Source organism: Coccinella septempunctata, chromosome 8 (genome assembly GCF_907165205.1).
Source record: "Coccinella septempunctata chromosome 8, icCocSept1.1, whole genome shotgun sequence".
NCBI classification, from domain to species: Eukaryota; Metazoa; Arthropoda; class Insecta; order Coleoptera; family Coccinellidae; genus Coccinella; species Coccinella septempunctata.
This window is the reverse complement of record NC_058196.1, coordinates 13,489,338-13,513,737: the sequence shown is the minus strand read 5'-3', so window position 1 is coordinate 13,513,737 and position 24,400 is coordinate 13,489,338. Positions and strand designations below refer to the sequence as shown.

General features: G+C 35.3%; 1 protein-coding gene across 1 annotated transcript in view; it reads left to right on the top strand.

Moving 5' to 3' along the window:
* The window catches only part of LOC123319214, an 86,813-nt gene that overhangs the window by 265 nt on the left and 62,148 nt on the right, over positions 1 to 24,400 (top strand). The gene's annotated exons all lie outside the window — the stretch shown is intronic.

Here is a 24,400-nt window from a genome sequence, read left to right as displayed (position 1 = left end):
TTCCACAATACCAATGAATAATTTTTTATTAACATTCTAAGAGTCTAGTTTGTAGTTAGCAAGCTTATCTTATATGAAATTGATTGGAAAAGATGAAATTGCGACAAAAATTTATTTTTCCCTATGTTCAAGATAGGATAACAACTAAATAAAAAAAAATCACAGAACATTTTGATAAAATTGAGTGTTAAATTCAAATAAAAATTTCTTTTTCCAGGTTCGTCCTTAAAAAAGTTGATGAGTATTTTTCGAGTCGTAACAACACCCTCTACATCAATAATTCAAATTATTGATGTAGACTATAATCAATACACTTTTCGGTTAATAATCAGAACAATTTGGAATATCGAACTTGAAGATTATTATTTACTGAGTTTAACAATACGTAAGGCTGCTTCATTTTATTATTTTTATCGAAAATTCAACAGAATAGTGCTGTTCTAGCTAAAACACGTTCAGATCTTTAACTCTTAAAATTTGAAATGTGTTCCAATTTTTTTTTGTTTAAGAGAAAACTATGCTTCCTCCAAAATGAGATGTTTTTCTCATTTTTATATTTTTTCTTTGTATTTTCCTTTGTTCTATGGCGCAATGCTATAATTGGGATCAATAAATCAGTATAATGAAAAATATTTGACAAATTAAACTAGAGAAGTACCATTTGGGAAAACAACTTATTTTTTTGAAATTAGTCACCTCTTTTTAGAAACATCTAGATTTGACGCAAACTAACAAAATGTAGTATGCGGAAACACCAAATACTTGAAGTCTTACTTATTTTTCCTGCTGTTTTCATATTTGCTAATGAAATTTCAGAATATTGATATACAGGGTTTTAATTATTTAAACATTGAATCTTAATATAAATTTTTTAGGGGATGAACCGAAAAACGACTTTTTTTATGTTAATCGACAGCACTCCGGACAAAAAACATACGATTCAAATTTTACAAACATGAAGGTATAGGATGGTTCATATCTCATGAGTTATGATTCATTGAAAAAATGAAGAAGATTAGTGAATCACTGTGTATTTTGGTTACAAAGATCGTTAGAATCATAAAATATAGGTTTTTCAGAAGCACATCGGTGTCCTCCATCTACCCTGATTGTATGCGCATTTCCCAATGAATCACCCTGTATCTTGTTGCAACTCAGTTATTGATTGTTGAATTATTCTGCTTCTGTCATCACTAGAAAAATATCTAGATATATTCACGTCAATTCACTTTCTTCTTTTATACGAAAGCATATCTCTAATCATTGTTATTCTATAAATTGTCATTACAAAATAGTGAATTACGTTTCAGTTTGGTTAAAACTTTAGCCGGAACTATAAAAACTGTTTAGGAGTTAACCATTACAAAACCATATTTTATCGAAAAGGTTGATGTTTCCTATTCTCTTAGAATGTTTCGAAATTGAACCTTGTGCTCATACTAGTGCAGTGATATAGGATTAAGTAGTACTTTTTTTCAATTAACCTTGCAATTGAAAATATAACTTCCATTAAGAAATGGAATTAATATCCGATAATTATTTAAAGTTGGTTGAACGCATATTGGATCCACATTAAATGATGTCTCAATAGATTCATCGTCCTATGTCAAATGCATCGCAACAAAGTCGCAAAATCTAGTTCATTTATGGTATTTTTCATTAATAACTGTAAAATTTACAACGCACTTCAAAATTTTCATTTGTAGGCAGACCTTTTATATCGGTGACCATTCCATCCCTCAAGAAGAAGTTCATTGAGATTTATCTTTTGGTAAAACATCAATAAAACTGATGAGTGGCTATGGAATTCCTTCAATTCCTTTCTTCCTTCTTTCGGATATTTTAAGAATGGATTAATAGATAAGTTGTTGTACCAACTGAAAAAAAAACTGATCAGGGGCTATCGTATTCCTTCAATTCCTTTCTTCTTTCTTTGGGATATTTTTAGAATGGATTAATAGATAAGTTACTGATAGCATTAAAATAGACCTTTCTACTACAAACCTTCCTCAGGAAACTAAAACAGATAATACTTGTAATGTTTCGATTTGCAATTGAACCGAATTGTATTAAGTGACTGGTTTTTCCTCTAGAGGATGACCCGGGGAAAATATTTTCGAACGATTGTAAAACTTCTTCATATACTGACCTCAGTGAAGCGTGATGCGGGAAATAAGAACTACTCGTTTCGCCTGCTTCACTATCACTTGTGGGTGAAAGTAATAACGATTATTCACATTAAGAAGAACATACGGACAGCCAATAGAATTTTGACTACTTAGATATAACGACATTGCTCTGCCGATGTTTGCACTATCCCTGATCTTTATATGTATACAGGCCAAGTGTGACAGATAACTATATGTAATTGAGGCGAAGTATTTCACCTATTTTTTTTGGCCGAAAATCTAACATCGAAGGTTTTGAAGGTGGATAATCATCATTAGAAAATTTTCATACTTCATTTACCTACCTACTAAGAGAGAATTATACCACGTGACTTTTCATATACGGTAGAAGACCTCATCTTCTACAAAGAGTTCTTTTCCGATTCCCTTTACCTTTACACAATAGGTCCTTTCGTTTGCATAAAAAGTGTAGTACTTTTCTACACTCGATTTGATTCATACCAGTGTAGAGGAAGTGTAGTCTTCACATAGTCATAGTCTGAAGGAGAAGTAGATAAACTACACCTCCTCTACACTGGTGTAAATTCAATCAGCAACCGAGTGTAGAAAAGTGCTACACTTTTTATGCGAACGAAAGGACCTAATATCAGGATGAAAAATAATTGAAGAAATAATCAAGAGGTATATATGTAAATACTACACACAATGCACAAAAAGAGAATAGAGAATTTCTATCTGGAAGATTCGCTCTGTTGGTCTTACTGTACATTTTTCTTTGATTATTTGTTGTGAATCATGCTTCAAATGGATGAGCAATCAAATTTTTTATCCGAAGAAATATGAAGAATATTGGGCTTTGCCTAATGAACTACATTTTTCTTGAGATATACTTGAAAACTATATATCCATCAATAGGAGAATTGTAGCGGAAGAAAAATGGCATTTAAAATTTGAATGGTGTGTGATTTCCTCTTGGAAATAGCAATAGCAATAGCAATAGCAATAGCATTTATTGATCCAAAAGACACAAATATTGATGTGTATAGGACAAGTCATATATGCATATACATAAATAGAACAATAATGAATATACGAAAGAACATAAAAGTTCTATGAAAGAAAAATAAATAAATAAACGAATACATACATTAGTACATATAAAAAAGACAGGTTAAATACAAATGACATTACATAGATTCAATGAGAGTAGCTCAAATTGGTGTCAGTCATAAATTCATCTATGGTATAATAAGCCTTTAAAACCAATAGCTCCTTTAGATACTTCATAAATGATTTAAAGTTTAAGTCCTGCACAACTCTAGGAAGATGATTAAAAAATTGGATGCCCTGGTATTTTACATACATTTCAAATTTATTCGTTCTATGCTTTGGAATACTCAACAGGTTGGAAGACCTGGTTGCATAATTATGATAGGATGAGTTTTTATTCATACTTGCAAAATTATTCTTGATAAACAAAAGAACATTCAAAATATAAATACACGGAAAAGTTAAAATTTTGTGTTTTATAAAGATGGGTTTACAGGAGTCCAAACGATGTAACCCAAATATGTTGCGTAATACACGCTTCTGTGCAATCAGAATTCTCCTGCTTTGCACCGCATTACCCCAGAGTATCACGTTGTAAGAGAGATGGGTATAGACCATACTGTAGTAAACACTCAGAACTACATCAAGAGGCAAAATATGTTTTACTCGAGAGATAGCATAGTTAGCACAATTGATTTTTTTGCTCACGTGCATCCCACTTCAGGTTGTGTTCCAAAAACACGCCCAAAAACTTGACAGTGCTTGCAGAGCTCTTGCATTCATTATTATCAGAATTAATACGCTGGACATGTTCATTTCGTAAGTTGAAGTGCACGAAATCAGTTTTGTCAAGATTAACTACTAGGCCATTGGATTGACACCATGATTTAAATTTTTCCATAAAATATTGCACTTTCAATCTAAGCTCCTCAAGTGATTGCGCAAAAACTAGTAGTGATGCATCATCTGCAAACAAAGTCAAAATACCGGAATCAAAACAATCCGCCAAATCGTTTATAAACAACAAAAACAGCAATGGGCCCAGCACGGAACCCTGAGGAACACCCATGTTCACGCCCAGGCATCGCGACAATACATCACGGATCCTCACGCATATACTCCTATCAAGCAGGAAATCCATCAGCCACTCCAAGAACACACCCCTGAATCCAATATTATACAATTTGGTCTTCATGTATTTTAGATCAAGAATGTCAAATGCATGTGATAAATCAAAAAATATGACCACCACTAACAACCCTTCGTCCAGAAGACTATAAACATCACCAAGAAGATTACATGCAGCAGACTGAGTTGAACGGCCTTTACGAAAGCCGTATTGAGAGTCGGAGATTAAATTGAATGTCCCCAAAAATTCATCCATCCTGCCATGTGCCAATTTTTCAAAAATTTTGGAGAAGATGCTCAGCAGAGCAATCGGCCTATAATTTACAATACTGAGAGGATCGCCTTTCTTATAGACAGGTATGATATTCCTGTCTTCAAAATACTAGGGAATTTACCCTGTAGAACCGACAGATCGAATAAGTCAGCCAGATATTCAGATATATCCTCAGCAATATATTTAATAACCTTAGTAGAGATGCCATCAATCCCAGCGCTTTTCCCATTCTTGAGTTGATCTATTACAAGCAGAACATCCTGTTTCGTCACAGGCTTGAAGAAAAATGTAGATGGCATTATATTAGACACAGTACAATTCAAGGATTTAGAGGTGCCAAAGTTCACACGTACAATCTCATCAGCAACACCGGCAAAATAATCACAGAAAATTTCCGCCACACAGTCCGCTTCTGTATACATAACGTTGTTAATTTTCAGGGATACATTCTCAAAAGTAGCCTTTTTTCGACCCGTATGGGCGTTCACCAAATTCCAAACTGACTTGGCCTTATTTGTAGATTTACCAATTAAATCCCGATGATACATTAGCTTGCTCGAATTTAACAACTTTTTATACTGCTTTTTCGCATTTTTGTAAATTTGACGGATTCCATCATCATCAGTTACTTTAACCAGCCAAAATAAATCATTAAGTTTTTGGCTAGCAACCTTTATCTGAGGAGTTATCCAGCGTTTGGGCCTGCCACTATGATGGGGACGAACAATAGGGCAACAATCATCAAGTTCGCTTAACAATACAAAAACAAAGTCATCAAATACAACATCTATATTAGAGTCTTCATCAAGTTCACGGAAATTTATCATCCTTAGTCTAGAAGCATATTTACTGAGATTTTTGCCGGACATATCACGGTAGATAACAAATTCACCCTTATTTTTATCCAAAGCAGATTTAGCGGGAAGTTTGTATTTCAACGAAAGCGCTCTATGATCACTGAGATGTGGTTCAAAAATGCAAGCTGTACAATAATCAAGGTTGAAACTGTTAGCTAAAATATAATCAACCTTAGTTGATGTTGTGGTTCCCGACAAGTTAGTGAACACCCTTGTTGGACATAGTGAAGTGACAGCAAGACTGAAATTCAACAATACATCATCCAACATACGTTTGAGATTGCAATCCTTGTCCAAATAATTCACATTCAAATCACCGCATAAGAAGATTTCAGTTCCGTGCCCACAGGCAAACTTCAAAAGGTCAAACAAAAGATCAAGAAATACCTGATAGTCTCCCCTGGGGGGACGATAAACACTGCACACACAAAAATTTACCATGAGGATATAAGAGTTCCACTGCACAGCATTCAAAGTTCATCTCTACATTGAGGTGTTTCACATCCAACAGTTTAGCACTTCTCATCAGTTCACTCTTCACATACAGGGCGGAGCCACCATGGATATGCTCCACTCGACAGTAGTAAGCTGCTAGGCAATAACCAGGGATAGTCATCATCTGAACGAGGTCCCTATCACACCAGCCCAGCTAGCACAAACATCCCTGGGATGTTTTGGGATGTTTCGAAAATGTTGGCATGTGGATGTTTCTTTGAAACGTAATATGCACTTCCCAAAGAGGTCTCCAAAGGCTATTGGAAATCTTTATTTGTTCTGATCTGTGCCATCTGTGGCATTTCTTCGTCTACCTACTGAGAGGTACTGTCGAGTTGAAAATAATGTAAACGTGTGGATATCTTCTCTTGACGTCGCATAGTTTGCCTTGGGAGGTTTATTCCAAATAAACAATATACGATTCACCTATTTCATTTTGCCGCCATTTCCAGTTTCTTCGTAGTTTGGACTGTGGACTGTTCGGAGTTGAAAGTTGATTGGTGATTTGTATAATATTAACTACTTCTGTGTTGGTTTTGATTGTGAATTTAGGATCGATCTCTTCATAGTAACCAAATACAATTAATGAGTAAGTATTACATGAATTGAATGTATAGTATAATGTCCAGAAACATACATATAACCTCAAAAGAATCCACGCTGCGTGGTTAATATTATTTGTGTATTTGGGATTAGGTATAAGAGATCATTGTATTTTGGTTGGAATAATCGAATGGTATATGGAAGGTTATTATAATTATTCAAGAAATAACTTTATAAAATTTAAAGCCATATCATCGAGAATTTCAACATATTTCGATAATCTATCTCTGCCGTTGATAATTCCCAGAATATTTTGTAAGATTACTCTTCCGACGATGATAATAATCATCCGTCACTTGTGAATCACAAAATAATTCAAATTGTCCCAGAAAAGTTCTTGTTTTTGAAAACTCCTTCAAATTGTTCCATCTTTAAATACCAGTACAAATAATTAAATAAATAAAATCGTTTCGCAAATCAACCTGTTCAGGAGCTATATACAACTCAAATCTTCCAGATCCTTTCATGCAGCTATTTTCTCTGTTATTTTAATTGGAAAAAATCATCTTAACCTTCATATATTTTGTGAATTAATTGTTTGAATTGTTTTTATTTTGTAGATTTGATCCATAAAAAATTCCAAATCACTAGGAAAGTATCCGAACTCTATGCCAAAGATTGGTTTAGGCATATTAGGCAGAGGAGGAGGGACGATAAAATGAAGGGAAAATAAATTTTTCATAAATTTTTTTTCATTTTCCCTTTCGGTACATATAATCAGTTTGTTTTCTATTATTTCTGTTTTTTTTATGTTAAATGTGATATTTCTTTTGGGTTATTTATGTTTGTTTTATTGAATGTGATATATTTTTTTGTTTATTCTCCCTTTCTGTAGTATAATATTTATCAATTGTTTTTTGTTGTTCAATTTTTTATGTGAAATGTGATTTCTTTTCCTTTTGTACCTGTTGGAGTATCATTAAAATATTTTTATTCTTATAGTATTCTGTATTTCATTTAAAAACTTTGTAGTTCATTTAAAATAGAATGTAGTATCCTCAAACATTCAAATGAAAGAAAAAAGGCCTCACAAAAGAATTTCACATGAAGTCTTATAAACAGCGATTTCGTGTGCGCAAAGCGCTTTAGAAATGTTCTATTGTGTACATGAAAAGGCTATCAAAAAAACTTCTGAGTAGTTCTTTTTGTGACATCCCAGGAACATCCATATAATAGCCGCCTGCGGCGGACATTGGCTGTTCTATAAAAGTTCTATTCATGTATAAACAGAACATCGCAGTGGATGTTCAATGTCTCGAAATCTCTTACTTTTAACATCTCTGAGATGTTTTTGTGCTCGCTGGGAGTGCTCCACGACACTCAATACATCAGGCTTCCGTTCGTCCAGTAATACCTCAAGATTAATGAGTTTGTTTGGAAGTGACTGTACATTCAAATGCAATATAGTAAAATCGTTGACAAAATCATCAGGATCATCAATGCCATCAGTACACAGAGAGTCAGTAAAAGTCTCACCTAAGGTTCTCTGTTTGGTGGATGTCTCCCCCGATAAAAATCCCTTACGCAAGCTTTATTAGGCCAACTGGAAGACAACATTGCTTTTTCGTAGTCAGATTTAGGTATCGTTACTTTAAAGGAAGAATAGTGATCAGGATAGCGGGACTGCAGTGCCTCACAGTCGACTGACGTAAAACTACGAGATAAAAACTTGGAAAGCTCATCAACGGTAGTTTTCGGGTGAAGATTAGTGACATGAAATGCTACATGTCTTTCAACGCCACATACAGTAGATTCCCCTGCATAATCGCCAACAATAACAGGACGATTCGTTTTCTTGGGTCTAGTATGGGAAACAGTTTTCCACGAGAATCTAGGGTCACCCCGTGTACGAGATCTCCCCTTATCAAAATGATTGTCGTCAGAATTCGGTTCGGTATCAATGGACAATTCATCACTACGATCCGTCATCTGGGTCTGGTGAACGACCTTGTTGTTTTTATTTCCTTTCTTGATGTCGGTGTTGACAAGTTTTCCTGATGTATTCACAACTCTCGCAGTATTCAATACGGGATCTCTTATCAATGAATAATTCTTATCATTACGTGCGAGTTCCAGCTGTTCATTCAGCAATATAATTTTCTTATTTAGTTCAGAAATAATAATATCCTTCTGCTTGATGACATATTTGAATATATTTATGTCAACTTTGTTGTCCGCCTGCGAAACGAGACTTCCAATCGCGTCGAAAAATGCACCATCCAACTCATCCTCGAAAGCAATCGGCTTTTCAGAGTCTTTTCCGCAACAGTTTACAAACTGCTTATCGATTGTTTCCAGTTTTAGATGCTCGTATGAAAACAACTCGTATGAAAACAATTTTCACAGACTAAGCACTTTACGAAAGTATCCACTTTAGTTTTACATCTCTTGCACTGAATTTCACTTTCCGCGATAGCCCGATTCATACGTCCGGCATGTGCCATATTTCTAACTCGAATGAGACAATGTAGAATGATAAATGCGAACTGATTTATTGTTTCAAGTATCCTGCTGCTAATATTGATGATATTTTTCAAAGACTTCAATATCTCGGACAAGATGGATTTTTTCAAAACACTTTTTCATTTCGTTTTGCCCGGAGGATGAAAAAATGATGTGAGTATGAGATAGACATGTCGAAACATATTTTGTGGATACTCACATAACTGGCATCCCAAAATAAAGTACTCCAAGTCACAATATTTATATTATTTATATTAAATATAAGTATAGTTAAGGAACTATTCTAAGTACTAGTGGGTACCACAGGTTTCCCAATTTTTTTTATTATTACTTTGTCTTCCAAAAATACTTAAACCTTCACTTATATAAAAAATAAACTCAGACTCAGAATCTGTATACTACTAACTGAAAATTCTGAAAAAAAAAACATTATTCTTCTGGTAATCAACCTTTATAGGTCAAGATATTATATGAATGAAGGGGTTATTCCTTCATAGATAATAACCTATGAATTTAAACAAAAGTGCATATCCCCTATTTTTTGTTGCAAAGTTTGTTGCATGTGTTCAATAATTCTTAATGGTTCACTTGAACCATCAGTAGGATAGTATTTTTGAAGGGAATTAAAATGTTCTTTCTATCAGATAAACTATTGAACATAGGCATGGAATTAATAGTATTGGGACGATTTCTAACTATAAATTTTTTCATTTCAACTTCCAATTTTACCCAAGACGGCAAAGTTTTTCTTGCACAATATAATTAGGATTTTTTTTTATTTTTTGAATTTTCAATCAATTGCTAACTCCAGCAGCTAATCGAATGGAATGGATTTCAATAAATGATAAGTTACCTTTTTATTTATATGTATATTCGAATTATGAAACACATTTTTCTGAATATATTGTGCAAAAAAATTTGGACTGTTTTCGGGAAAACCAGAAGTTACAAAAAAGGTGGTAAAAAATGATCAGATACCATTTAATCCCGAAAACCAGTGAAATTAGCAAAAATTTTCTTTTCCAGAAAAATGGCTTCTCCGTAATATCTTTCGATTCAAATATTGGATCATTTTTTCGATATCACATTCGGATAGCCCTTGTAAAATACTATCACTTTGATATGTGATGCACATGCTTGTGCAATAAATAAATCCCAAATCCAGTGACCCAAATTGTTTGAAAATATGTACAGTGATTAGTTTTCAATTTTTTATCACCTGTGTTGTTCCATTTGAGTCTCATCAAGTTCAAAATTGTATTAGTCTCATAGTGTGCCTATCTCATGACGTTCCCTACTGGACGGACTGGACCCTAGAACATATAGATACATGGAATGGAAAATAAACATTCCAAAGACTGGAGTGAGATAGTTGCTTAGTGTCGCCAATCACAATTGAGACGGTTGACTCGGACATCATTGTCGAATCAATTTTCAGTACGAATAAATAGGTATGTATGTAAAGTATGTAAATTTTTCAATAGAACGTCACTGCCTTAGTGTCGCGCTAGTCTAGAGGAACATCGAATGTGTGTACTACAAACAATTCATTCGTAGCACTGAATGTCCGTTCCATGTATCTATGTTCTAAAGACTGGACCAGTCAATCCTTCCGTAGAGGAGAATGTATACGTGATGAATAAGCATCACAGTACCGGTACAATTCTTCATATTACTTAACGCAGACTCCGCAATCAGAGGAAGAAGACATTTTCTCATCATATTCCATCTATATAATTAATTTCTTCGCTCCAAATAACACCTGATGATCTGAAGTCATTCATAAGTCAACGAAATAATTCGATATCTTACAACACGAATATTCTCAATAGGTATATTTGATGCGAAGAAACGAAATCTAGACGAAGAAATTATTAGGCTTTCCAAATGCGTTCACAAACATATTTCTAGTCGACTATGAACAGGCTTCTCATATATTTTACAGGTAGGCTGTCCTCTCTCGATTTAAACACAATAAATCACGTTGAGTATTTAATTGAGTATCCTTCGCATCGGACGAATCTTTTTATCTATCAGAGAAAGTGAAGTCCAAAAAGTGATAAATTGTAATGGGATGAATTGGTGTCACTGAAGTATACGACATCTGCCTAGTACCTTGTCGGGATCTTTGCGTATTTGTAGTGCTTTCACTAATGAGACTTCAATGATACTTATATGGTTTTTACAGACACCAGATGGCTAGTGACATTGTGAAACGCCTCCGATTACGTCTAGATATTGATTTGTAGTAAGAAATGTGAGATATCTTGCGTGATTAAGGCCCACCCTTCTACTCAATGATCTGGAGAATTTCGGAGATAAAAAAATAATCACGAACCGCGGATGTATCAGCAGAGACTTGAATTTTGGTTCTTTATTTCATTTTGAATTCGAACCCGCAAAAAATCATTTTCTATTCGAGATGTTCTTGAACCCAAATCGCCCAATTTGTGGGTGATTCGATCTATCGATGCGGGGCTCAAACCACTAGCGGCCTTTAGGGTAGGCAGTCAGAGTGAACGCCCAAGCGACCGAAAAAATAGGGGCTCCATATTCCGGTTCCGGCACTCGGTACTCACGGTAGCACCACAGCCTTCTCTATACACAGTATTCTCTATACACGGCTGTGGCATCGTAGGCGCTCAAAGTTCTGTATCTAAATATTAAGTAAGGCATTCGACTCGGTGAATCGGAGAGCGCTATGGAAAATCATGGCACGTCTTGGAGTACCCGAAAAATTCCTAGCAGTGTGTAAAAGCCTTCATAGCAACAACACCGCTAGAATACAGCATAATGGCCCTACAACCGACCATTTCTCAACCAACTCTGGATTAAAACAAGGCTGCGTATTGGCGCCTTTACTGTTCAATATTCTCGCCATAGCTGTATCGATAATTGCTGACATGAGCATGCCCGTACGAGGTGTTGGGATAAGATTCAGATTTGACGGAGGTCTGTTTAACCTGAAGCGCCTCAGAGCAAAAACCCGTACCAAGTTTATCACGGAACTTCAATATGCAGACGACTGTTCACTCATCGCTAGCAGCTCAGAGGATCTACAGATAATGATGGACACCTATAAACATATATACGAAGCTTTAGGCCTTAGACTCAATATTGACAAGACCAAAATCCTGGTAAGTCCGCCAGAAAGCCTTCAAACAGATATCAGCCTGGACAATGAAACTCTAGAACAGGTCGAGCAGTTCAAGTACTTGGGAAGCTTCATAAATACTAGGGCTAACCTTGACACGGAAATACACAACCGTATCAATTCGGCATCACGGGCATTCTGGAAGCTGAAGGACAGAGTGTTTCAAAATCACGACCTCAATCTGAAGACCAAGACAGCTGTTTACAGAGCAGTGGTCCTCCCAACGCTTCTTTACGGAAGCGAAAGCTGGACGCCCTACAGGCGACATATTAAACAGCTTGAACAAACGCAACAACGTCATCTGAGACAGATAATGCACATCAGATGGTTCCACAAAGTTTCGAATGCAGAAGTCTTGCAACGCGCGAGTTGTACAACAATTGAGACTCAAGTAACGAGGGCCCGACTCAGATGGAGCGGCCACATTCTGAGGATGCAAGACACAAGACTCCCCAAAATGGCTCTATATGGCGAATTCACTGAGGGTGCCCGGAAACCTGGAGGCCAGTATAAGCGGTTTAAGGATGCACTACATCAATCCCTAAAATCAGTTAATGCCAATCATAACTGGGAACAACTCGCGTCAGACAGGTCACAGTGGAGGTCTTTGGTACACAGTTATAATGGAGAATCCAGAAGGATACGCGGCGGCCAGATCTGGTTGGTGACTATCCATGCCCTGAGTGTGGAAGGATCTGCAGGTCACGGTTGGGTCTCTTTAGTCACAGGAGGGCACACAGTCGCAACTAGCACTGAGAAATTACAAGTCTGTTCGAATCTTTATTTTTTTTTTCTTCTTTTTGTAGATTTATTTCCGGTAACGGGATACAGCAATGAATGAATGAATGAGTTTCTAAATTCATGGGAGAGCAGTAAAGCTGTGAGCATTTCCTCAGTATCAATCATTACGAAAACTAAATTTTTCCATACGACCAGGAATGGTTTCCCATTTTAACACCCATACAAAATTTCAATTTCTCATCCTATTATGGAAAGAATAAATAAATACGGAAATACCCAAGCATTTTATCCTGGTATCTTATGAATAAAGATTGAACATACGGAAATCTGTTCTAACAAGTGCTGAAATAATCGATAAACAACCTATCATATACCCCGGTATAGTCACTTGGTTTAGATAAAATTGGTTTATTCGCTTTTTGAACTAGGTATCACCAATATTTGGAGAACGAATTTTCATTTTCGGTATTTTCAAAACTATTAATTGGCTATATTATAGGAAGTGTCTATTTTTTTTGTTCATTTGACTGGATCAAGCAGGAATGTTATTATTTATTTAATCCATTCTTCTTTAATTCTATGAAATCAATATGACAATTTTGAATCAATGTTCAATATTATCATAACCTCCATCAACTTTTACTATAGGTACAGAAAAAGTCTCACCTTCTTGGTATAAACTACAAAAGCTGTTTGAACAGAAATATGTAGTTGCGAATTTTGTAGATGAAACTCAAAATATTAGCAATAAAATCTGGTTTAAAAGACCTGAAGAAGATTGGTGAATCAGATTTGAATCACCTAACCCTCTGAGAAATATTAACTGTAGACACGTGTTTCGGGCTTTTGGTCCCCATCAGTACTGTAATAAAGTGCACAGATGAACAACACTTGGTGGAACATCATATAAAAACCAACGGAGTCAAAAAATAGAAGCCAGCCGCACATTTGCTGTTGACTTGGAATGCAGGTTCTGTAAGCCGAAACTGCAAATGTGCGGCTGGCTTCTGCTTGTTGACTCCGTTGGTTTTTATATTGTGTTCCACCAAGTGTTGTTCGTCTGTGCACTTTTTCACCGTACTGATGAGCGCCAAAAGCCCGAAACACGTCTACGGGTAATATTTCTCAGAGGGTTAGGTCCGTTAAATTACTTCTATCTGTTTACCTCATTACCCGACGTTTTATTGGTGAATCGCTCAGCAAAAGTTAAATTATCTGGTGCCAAAGGAAGTAATTATTTACCTCCACATTAATGAAATTATATAATCACTAGGCCAGACATTACAAGAAAAATAATGAAAAATAATTTAAGAGGAAAGTAAAATCAATGCTGATTGAATAATGGTTTAATAGTAGATGCAAGTATTGAATAGTAAAGTAAATATTTCGCATATTTTATTATATAGGTTTCTTTAATTTAGTTTTTTCTTTTCATTATCATAATTCGAATACTCCTACATAATAATAATAATATAAAATTTATTGATCCTTAACCTCTGAAAGGATTAATGAATGGTTACTATTACTATAAATAGCCGACAGATCAACTTCCATATCGGTAGTTATTTTTTATTGGTATATCCCATTTTTTCGGCAAATGCAACTAATCTGATTGAAATAGCACATAAATATAGTTTAGCCGACAAAGGAAACAAATGACGCAAACCCATCAAGAAAAATCGCCATTATATTATGCCGTAGGTCTATGGCCATTATGCAATCTTCATGTTTCGTTTTTTTCATTAAATCCGTTAGAGAAAAAAACACAAATTTTCATTATAAATGCCTCGTCGAAGGTTACACTCATTTTTGAGCTGTTCGAGTTATCTTCACGTCCTTCCGAAAGTCTAGACAATAAATAGGTTATCGTCGGTGTTAATTATACAATAGAACGTGAAATTAACTGAACCCCATGAAAATATATGGTTTCTTCTTGTGAAATTTCGAATAAGTAATTTTTATTTTTTTTATTCCATTCATAGTTCGTCAAAAAAATGCAGAAATATGCGTCAACTTGTGACATTCTCTTAAAATAAAACTCCACTTTGTACCGGTGAAAATTCCAAACAATAAAAATAAGACACTTTTTTCAATTTTAACGATTTTAGGCTATTTCTCGTATTGGCACTGGAGATTATTGACTTTAGAAATATCGTACTGTGGTTTCTGAAATCGGTACATCTACAACATTCGATGTCGACCCTTTTTCAAGTATGGATTATTAGCATTTCTGACATATCTTTGCGACAAATAGTTTGACGTTGATTTGAGAACCTCCGATGGTTTCGTCACATAACCTGTTTTATAAATTACATAGGATTATATATTATCATCATGAAGATTTAAGTTTAGTTTAGCTATTCATTGACATTCCGAACGCAATAACATGATCCAGAACGATTTAGAAACTCGTTGAATCAAAACAACGCATAAAATACACATATTATCACTATTGTACCTACATGAGGAAAACCAGTTTTTTTCAAAGATTTTTCATTCAATTTTACGAAACTAAACATTCAAACTGAATTTACGTAGAAATTGCAAAATGCGTGCCTAATGAGGACTTGTATGAAACGTTGTACCTACCTACAATTTTATTGTTTCACAGGCAACGTTCAAGTCGCTGGATCGCTTGAGAAATAACGCGGATCTTCATTGTTCGACTGCTTGATGGAAAAAATGTATGGATGATGAATAGTTTAAGCACTCTATTAACGCACTTTAAATCGTGTGATCATTTGTCAAATGTCTTGTGTTGAAACTTGAGATATGTGGGATTTTCTGTTGTTGTTAGAGCTCGGTCAGGGTGATAGAGATATGTGAATGAGGGTAACTGGCTATTATCATGCAAATTCTATTTTTGATGGCAAATAATAATGACAGTGAAAATACTACCAAAATAATGAAGGGACACAATATTCTGGGAACCACCATATTGAAAGCGAATAATTAGGTTTTGTGATTATCATATATAGGTAGAAACAATGAATACCAAGAATTATGGTAAGCTGAATCAAATTTGTTATGATATCTATATGGGTTATCCAAGAATAGTCGTAATCATTAATCGTAAGTACAGACCAGTTAACGAAATATTGTGCAGTGTAAGCATAGAAGTTGACATCCTAGACGTCAGAGCTTAAATCTCTGCCATATGAACATATCCCAGCCCATCACTATCGATTAGCACTACAGCTCGGTTCCGAAAATATCATCAGACGGAAACATTCATGACACACCCTGTATATCGAAATTCATGAAGGTAACGTAGTTATTTGGAAAACGACGGAGAAATTCAATATTTCACACAGAGAACACCGTGGGTGTGCTTGCGTTTTATTTGGAAACCTCTGTTCTGTTAGTTTTGACATTGGGCGTCAAATTAATACACTACACTACACGCCGTCCTGCAAAACGATTGAGGTACTTGACTACACTTTGTTGACTCATGACACTGTAAATAAACAAATCAACTGACATTTAGGTACATTTTAATTGAATATTTGACAGCATTAGTAAGTGGTTTCCTACAAAAAAGGAACAATTGAACTGATTGATGAAAATATTGAATAAATCAAGAGAACGACGAAAAATTGAAAATCATTCAGTTACAATAAATATTTTCAGTTTTTCACAATTATCAATTTTTTAAGTGCCTGAGTTTTCAGTGATGCCGAGACATTATACTCAATAAATTAGGGTGAACGCTCATACGACATTAAATAAATGATGATGTAAAGAAAAGGAATTGAACTGTCAGAAGTTTGATTTCAAAGTGAACTATAGATAATGTTTCTCCATCAAAGGAGATTAAGAATAGACACTGCTATTTGAGTTAAGCAGTACCGCATAACTCAATCAACAATATAGAACAAATGAAGAAGAAGACTTTATGTTGAAAGCCACTAGTCCCATTAAAATTTAAAAAAACCAATTCGACATCTGACGTCAAACTTTAAATTGATCTTTGCTTACTTATCTTTTTTCCCTTTCCAGTATTTCGGAACTTAGTGGCAAAAATTACAAAATTGATCAAATGTAACTACTTACTATTTATATCTCCCTGCCAAAAAAAAATAGTTCTACCTTTTCACAATTATGAAAGGTTCAGTCTAAAATCCAATGATCCACTTATTCTCAGAAGATATTTATTGGGAGGTATTAGGTACATTCATCTTTTAGTTCCTGAAATATAATCAAAATAGAACATATCAAATATTATATATCACCGCCGGTCGTGCCGTAAGCGAGTGGTTTCAAGACATTTCATTTACCTTTTTCCTGATTCGGACGCAAATCCATTTCGGCTTTTTAATTTTCTGGTTCGCTCTTGAAAAACCAAAATGAAAATTTTTATAACTTATCATAAATAACCACATCAGACTGAGCACATTTTTGCCAAGGTATAATAAGGCATAAGGCATGAATGTATTCCCAAGATTGAATCGTATATTAAGATCCAGGGTACAATTGAATTTTATGCTGAATAAAAAAGGGAAATATGCAAATAAAGCTAAGTACAACCTCTGTTATGTCTCTTGTCATTTCAATTATAGCAGACATCACGATGTTATAAGAACTGTAATTCGAGCTACCTATATGCTCATCTCCATGATTCACGGATACTCAATCACGAATTTTTTGTGTCTCGACTCATTTTGATGTGACCGAGACTTTCTTGATTCATTGCCAGATAACTTATTGCAGTAATTGCACGAGTTTCAACCGTTAATGAGTATGTTAATAGTGACTGTTCACGAACATTCTCTATTCAACTCACGGGTCTTTAAATCCAGTCTGAGATGAAAAAGATACGGTATTACTATCTGACCACTGAGGAGTCCTGAAGACAAATTGCATTATGATTACAGGCCGGTTATTCAATGCTCACCGTATGCATGCCCCCGTTTTCGAACGTTCTTACGGGAGTTGCGAAAAGCGCAATTTTTCATAATTCATTAAATATTTTACCGACCGTTTCCTATGTTTCTCTCAGCTCTCATTTATATTTATAGCTTAGTTTGAGTTGATTATTTCCTGATTAGAGGAATTGCTTTCCTCGGTGATCAAAAAAGTACTTGAACACTGTTTAATAATTTTATTACATAAAATTCATGGCGTTGATGTGGTTTATAAATTCATGTCAAGTTCGAAAAGTTTTATTATCATATTTTTGAGAGAATATTTTTAAGCATTCGTGGACTCACACATTCGTAAGAAGAACGACGATACGATGTTATTGTGAATATTTGTGTATTTCAGCAGTCTTTTGTTCGCCTTCGCGACAACTAGAAATTATTATGCGTAGCTATGTCATCACAAAATAAACTTCTTGAAAATTTCGCTTAATTCTGATACTCCATGAATTTACTTTTGTATTTGTGCCATTGCTGGAAGACGCCACTTTTTATGAAGAAAATAGTGAAATGTCTAAATAATATAATATCGAAATTTCAGCCTTCCTGAAAACCTGAAATGGTTTCTTGATACTTTTGCGATCATTCACTTCAAAAGTGTCCCTGGCCAATATCCTAGTATTTTGAAAGTTTGAGTTCGTCTGCCTTCTTTTAGCAACCGAAATAATGTCTGCCAATTTCATGCTTTTTTTACTCTTGAATATCTGAATAATAAAATATCGAAATTTCAGCCTTCCTGAAATGGTTTCTTGACTCTTTTGCAATTATTAACTTTCGTTATTCACTTTCGCATATATCCTATCCGATATCATAGTACATATTTTGAAACTTTTTCCGTTAATATTGATTTTTGTGAAAGGAAACTTCCATTGAGGTTTTCTTAGAATGACCAAAAGCCAAAAGCAGATCTTCGGAAAAATTAATTTGCCAAAATTGACAAATTGAAAACCTGTTATAACTCAGGTGTTTTTTTTTGTACAGATTCATTGAAAAGTAGTCAATGACGACAAATAAAAAAAAAGAAAATTCAAATGGGAATCAGGAAACCCTTATTTTTTTTTTCATATCGACATTTCTTGAAAGAATATGTATTTGAAATATTCCGTTTCTAAACTCTTACTCTTGAATGTGCTTATACCGCAAATAATACACAGAATCCCTATGTATTTCATTCGCTGTATAAACTCACCTAAAAAAATTATATGTAGGATGTTTTGTATTCAGCCAGATAAAACGATTAATAATTGAAATATGTCTGCTCGTATGTGTGTTGAATAATTATAATTTCTTTTTCCGTGAATAGATCTCAAAACAGAAGTTTTGTAAACTTTTAATTTTAATTTTAATGCGAAGTACGCAGGTACTGTAGATACCATCACGAATGTTCGAATAAGGAAGAATCAGAAAGATTTCTATTGGTCTTGCTAGAGTAGTCCCATTATCAACAATGCAATCGACTTAATGGATCTGGCCACTCAGCGCTTCTGAAATCGGACAAGATCAAGTTCAAGGTTCCCAATACCATAAACGAAGATCAGAGAAATTCAATATCACTTTCAATGCGGTGCATTTTCGTGAAAGTTCGTTCTTATTTGGTTTTCTAACGCGATTATGGATTTCTGATCTTCCCAGGTGGTCATTATCAGCGTTTATCTTAGAAAACCGCAAGATAAACGTTTCTCTTCAGAACTGGCAGATTTTAATGTCGACTCAACTCGAAGTTCCCAGCGGTGCTGTTCAATCTTTGGAACATTAAATTGAATAATTTCATTAATGTCGATTGTCGGTAATAGTATAGTTTCTTCTTATTGCTCAGTTGACCTGCTTCCAAAAGTCTCCAAACTATCAAAATGCTTCAAATCCCACATTCATTATTGATTAAGAATCAACTCTTTAAACCGATGTCGGTCGTTCGAAAGATGTCACACATAATTTTTGATTTAAGACGATCCTAGTTTATTTCATTTGCTTTGAGGACCCTTCCTTTTTTTATGCCATATACTGAACAATTGCGATACATTTTATTCCCCGTCTAAGCCGGGCCTTATCGGCCTTCAAAGCTACCTCGTTTTTTTAGCCTAGGTCTATTCAAACTCTATTCAAATCCTTATCTTAGTTAATAATACTAGTAAGCCCAGCGATCTAATTCATCGACGGATCCATCTTTTACCACCAAATCAACAAAAGTCATAAGCGAAAATAAAATGAATCAATTAAATCAATCCGTTTTAGTCCAGCTTCAAGAAAGACAATTCCACCACGGTCGATACCGTATGTCTGATATCAATTCGGCAGTCTGTTAATTTTTTCCCTTATCTAGAATAGAATGCCGAAGCGAATAATTGGCTATATGCATGGAAGGATGGAGTGACTTCTCACCAAGGATTTTAATAATTTATACCTTTTTTTTTGCTATTCAGAATATTTTATGGATTTCTACTCCAGAAGAAATATCTGTTCGAAATAGACGGTCAACGAAATTGATGGATAGAGTAAATAGAAGGAGGAATAAAATATCATGACATAATTGTTTTTTCACACTGATAGCCCTAGAGTTCCAACATCAAGGATTAAAATGAACCACCACTATTCTTTAGACGATGGAGAGCATGTTCCTCATATTTTTTCGAATGTGTAAAACGACTGGCCAATAAAATTGATAGAGAAATGTAGCAGTTTTACTCAGAAAAATTTCTATTTCTTTCTGACAGCTCTAGAGCTCTAACTCATTCATTCACACTACGATCGAGAATATGTTCCTCTTTTTTGTTTTGAAAATTTAAAATGGTCTAGGAAATTTATTTCCCCATGCACCCCTTCCATAAATTTTCTTGGATGGCGATTTTGAATTTTGCAAAAAAAGGAAGAACATCGTAAAAAGAATTTCGGTTTATTTTCATCGTTGGAGGTGATTTTTCTGAGTACATACTGATTAATTTCTTTATCCACCAATTTATTTGGCCGATCATTTTGAACTTGGAAAATGAGGAATATGCGCTCCATCGTAGACTGAATAGTTCATTCCAATCCTTGGAGCTGTAGTATGAACAAAAAATTATGTTGGGATATTTTAGTCATCCCTCTATGTACTTTAGCCATCAATTTCCTTGGCCGGATGTTTTGAACAGATTTATCTTCTGGAGAAGAAATCCTTGAAACATTCTGAATAGAAAAAGAATCGGTTCATTTGGTCGTTGGAATTGGCGTTCTAGGACTGTCAGAATGAAATAGAATTTTCTTCTGAAAACATTCTGATACATTCCTCTACCAACCAATTTTCTTGGCCAGCCATTCCGAACTTGAAAAATGAGGAATAGAGTCTTCATCACGAACTGAATAGTTCATCTTGATCGTCGGAGCTGTAGTATGAAAAAAAATTATGTTAATGATATTTTAGTCATCCCTCTATGTACTTTAGCCATCAATTTCCTTGACTTGAATGTTTTGAACTGATTTATCTTCTGGAGAAGGAATCCTTAAAACATTCTGAATAGAAAAAAATCGGTTCATTTGATCCTTGGAGGTGGCGTTCTAGGGCTGTCAGAATGAAAAGAATTTTTTTTCTGAGTACATTCTGATACATTTCTCTATCCATAAATTTTCTTGAATGGCCATTCTGAATTTAAAAAATGAGGAATATGGGCTTCATCGTAGACTGAATAGTTCATTTTTATCCTCGGAGCGATAGTATGAACAAAAAATTATGTCAGGATATTTTAGTCATTCCTCTATGAACTTTAGCGACCAATTTCCTCGGCCGATCATTTTGAACTGACTTATTTCTAGAGGAGGAATCCTTAGAACATTCTGAATAGGAAAAAAAAAGAATATCGGTTCATTTTGATCGTTAAAGGTGGGGTTCTAGGGCTGTCAGGATGAAATAAAATTTTTTGAGTATATTCTGATACATCCCTCTAACAGGAGGAATATGCGCGTCATCGAAATATGAAAATCAATAATGAAATCAGGGATAATAAAGCATGATCTATAATACTTGGTATCAAATAAGTCCATCCCTCCTTACATATAGCTAATTATTCGCTTCGCCATACTTTTATGAATAAGGGCAAATAAATTAACCGACTGCAGCATTGTTATTAGAGATCGGCCGGGAGCAAAAACACGATTATATGACTTGAGGGAATAATATTAATTCGAGGAGAATCATACGTTGTATAAACAAATATGGTTCCATCAGGACAATAGTCTTAATCATGAATTAATTTGGAATGTTTAGAACATTTCATTTTAAATGTTCCACGAACTGTGATTTTCAAGATCAGTTCATTTTAGATTTCAGGATAAAGAATATATCATATTATTATTCAATTATTCAATATGTTTCATTTCTATATCTTCCCTCATAAACTAAGTCAATTCAATTGTTTGCGCAATTGAACATAACCTCTCAATGTAGTAATTTTTGAAAGATCCTCATTTTGAACGTACTGTATATAACTTGCATGTCGGGCACTGAAAATAATGAAGATTCGAAGTTGATTCTATTGCAGTTTAAGGTCTAACTGAAATAAATAAGTACAAATCTTGGTCAGCTGATGACTGAAGTTAGATACATAGATAGGTTACGTCAATGACAGCAGCTGATCTCCCTTGGCTGTTTCGCCAAAAAGGACCTAATCGACTTGAGTGAATAGAACGAAGGGATCTGGAATTTTCAAAAATTCACAATTCATCTAGATATTTTGCGTCCAAATTCGGGTCACGGATTGTACTACGGGATATGGATGGTTTCGTGTAGGAAAGTAGGTAGGTTCTCAGGAATAATAAAACTCCTCCGAAACTATGAGAAACGGCAACAGCTCCGGGTGAAGCTGGATGAGTGAACATTCGTGTTAAAAAATCTCGAATTTCTGAAGCTTTTTTCTCGTAATTGCTATCTGTTTTCCGAGTCGAGAGTAGTACGCGCCTATGGTCCGGTTATTCGTCTTTCGTTCTGCATTTTTCGCGGACACGGACGTGCGGCAGTTTTCGAAGAAACAGAAAATTCCCAACCTCTAAATCAGCTGATTTTTCCCTCTTACCTCTCCCACTCGGTTCTTACGAACTAGTAGTACGAGACAAGGCAATACGCCTCCCATGCATATCCTGATGAAGCATGGACTCTACAGGCAGCCAAAGTGCATAACAGTTTCCTGCTGATCCTTCACTTCTCAATATCCTTATTGCCATTTTCAACCTTTATTGATGGTTTTGGTATTCCCATCTGCGCAAAACCCCGCCTCCCGATATTCGTGGAAAGTACCTAGGTATATACTTTGTATCGAAGCAGGCTCCGATTCCTGTTCATCACTTTTCTTGTTGATCTGTCGAGCTGGATAAATTCATTCAGCACCCAGTTAATCACCACGAAAAAGTAGGTAGTAGTATAGCAATGGGGGTTCTGGCTCACCGCGTGACATAACCTCACATTTTGAATTTTGACTTCGCGCTCGGTCATGTGGTTCTCGATCGTTGCGTTGACCATGGGGCCCCCAGATGTTTGTAGAGAAGTTGTCTTTGGGGGTTCATTAGGATTATTAGATTTGGGGAGCAAAATGAAATAGTTGCAATAATGAATTTGCGTTCAGTTATGTGTTTACCTATTTCGGTGTTCTTCATGGGGCCCTCAGCATGTCGTCCCCAAATCTAATAATCCTAATGAACCCCCAAAGACAACTTCTCTACAAACATCTGGGGGCGATATTCTGGGGGCGCCATGGTCAACGCAACGATCCAGAACCACATAACCGAGCGCCAAGTTAAAATTCAGAATGTGAGGTTATGTCATGCGGTGATCCAGAACCCCTACTACTGTAGGTGACTATCGGAAATGCTCAGCTCTTCGTTGCAGCAATTTTGTTTGTTTCAGACAACTCTGTTACGCCAATAAAGTACCAGAAGTTTCTTAAATTTCTTTCCCCATTTTCCCACTTCTTAATGAAAAACAACGGTTATATCCATGGGAGATCATTTCCAGAAATAAGTGTTCTGTAGCGTTCCTTCAACACTTGAAGAACGGAGAAATCATCACTTGGATAACCGGACCTGGTCGGGAGACCAGGTAACAAAGGTGAGGAGATATAAAGAAAAACATCATGAGAACTAAGAATAATGGCAATTTTCTGATTCAACCTGGCAAGACTTCTAGTGAGCAGAAGTTCATGAAGTTGTTAATTAAACAGCAAAGGAATGTGCAGGCCTAGTGCAACAGCTGAACAGAGTAGTGACCGTATTAATAGCTATAGAACAGGCGCAAGATTGATCCTTCATACGCTGCTCCAATTATTGCATGTTGCATGTTGAAGTGTGATTTACCTATTAAAATTGACTACTTAAGGTAGTTAGACCCTCAAGATTCTTTTGAATCAAGTTCTGAATCCCGAATTTGATTTCCGAAACTTATATTTTATTTTGTTAATTCCGTTCGGTAGTGCAGATCGTCCCTGTATGTAAAGCAGAGTTATCCAATAGCCCACTCCCAACATGCAGAAGTTCGAGGTTCAAGTCCCGCTCAATAATCGGGAACACGTATTCCTATTGTCCTCCAAAACGCGATTCCGCATCATTCGCAAATAATAAACAATTTG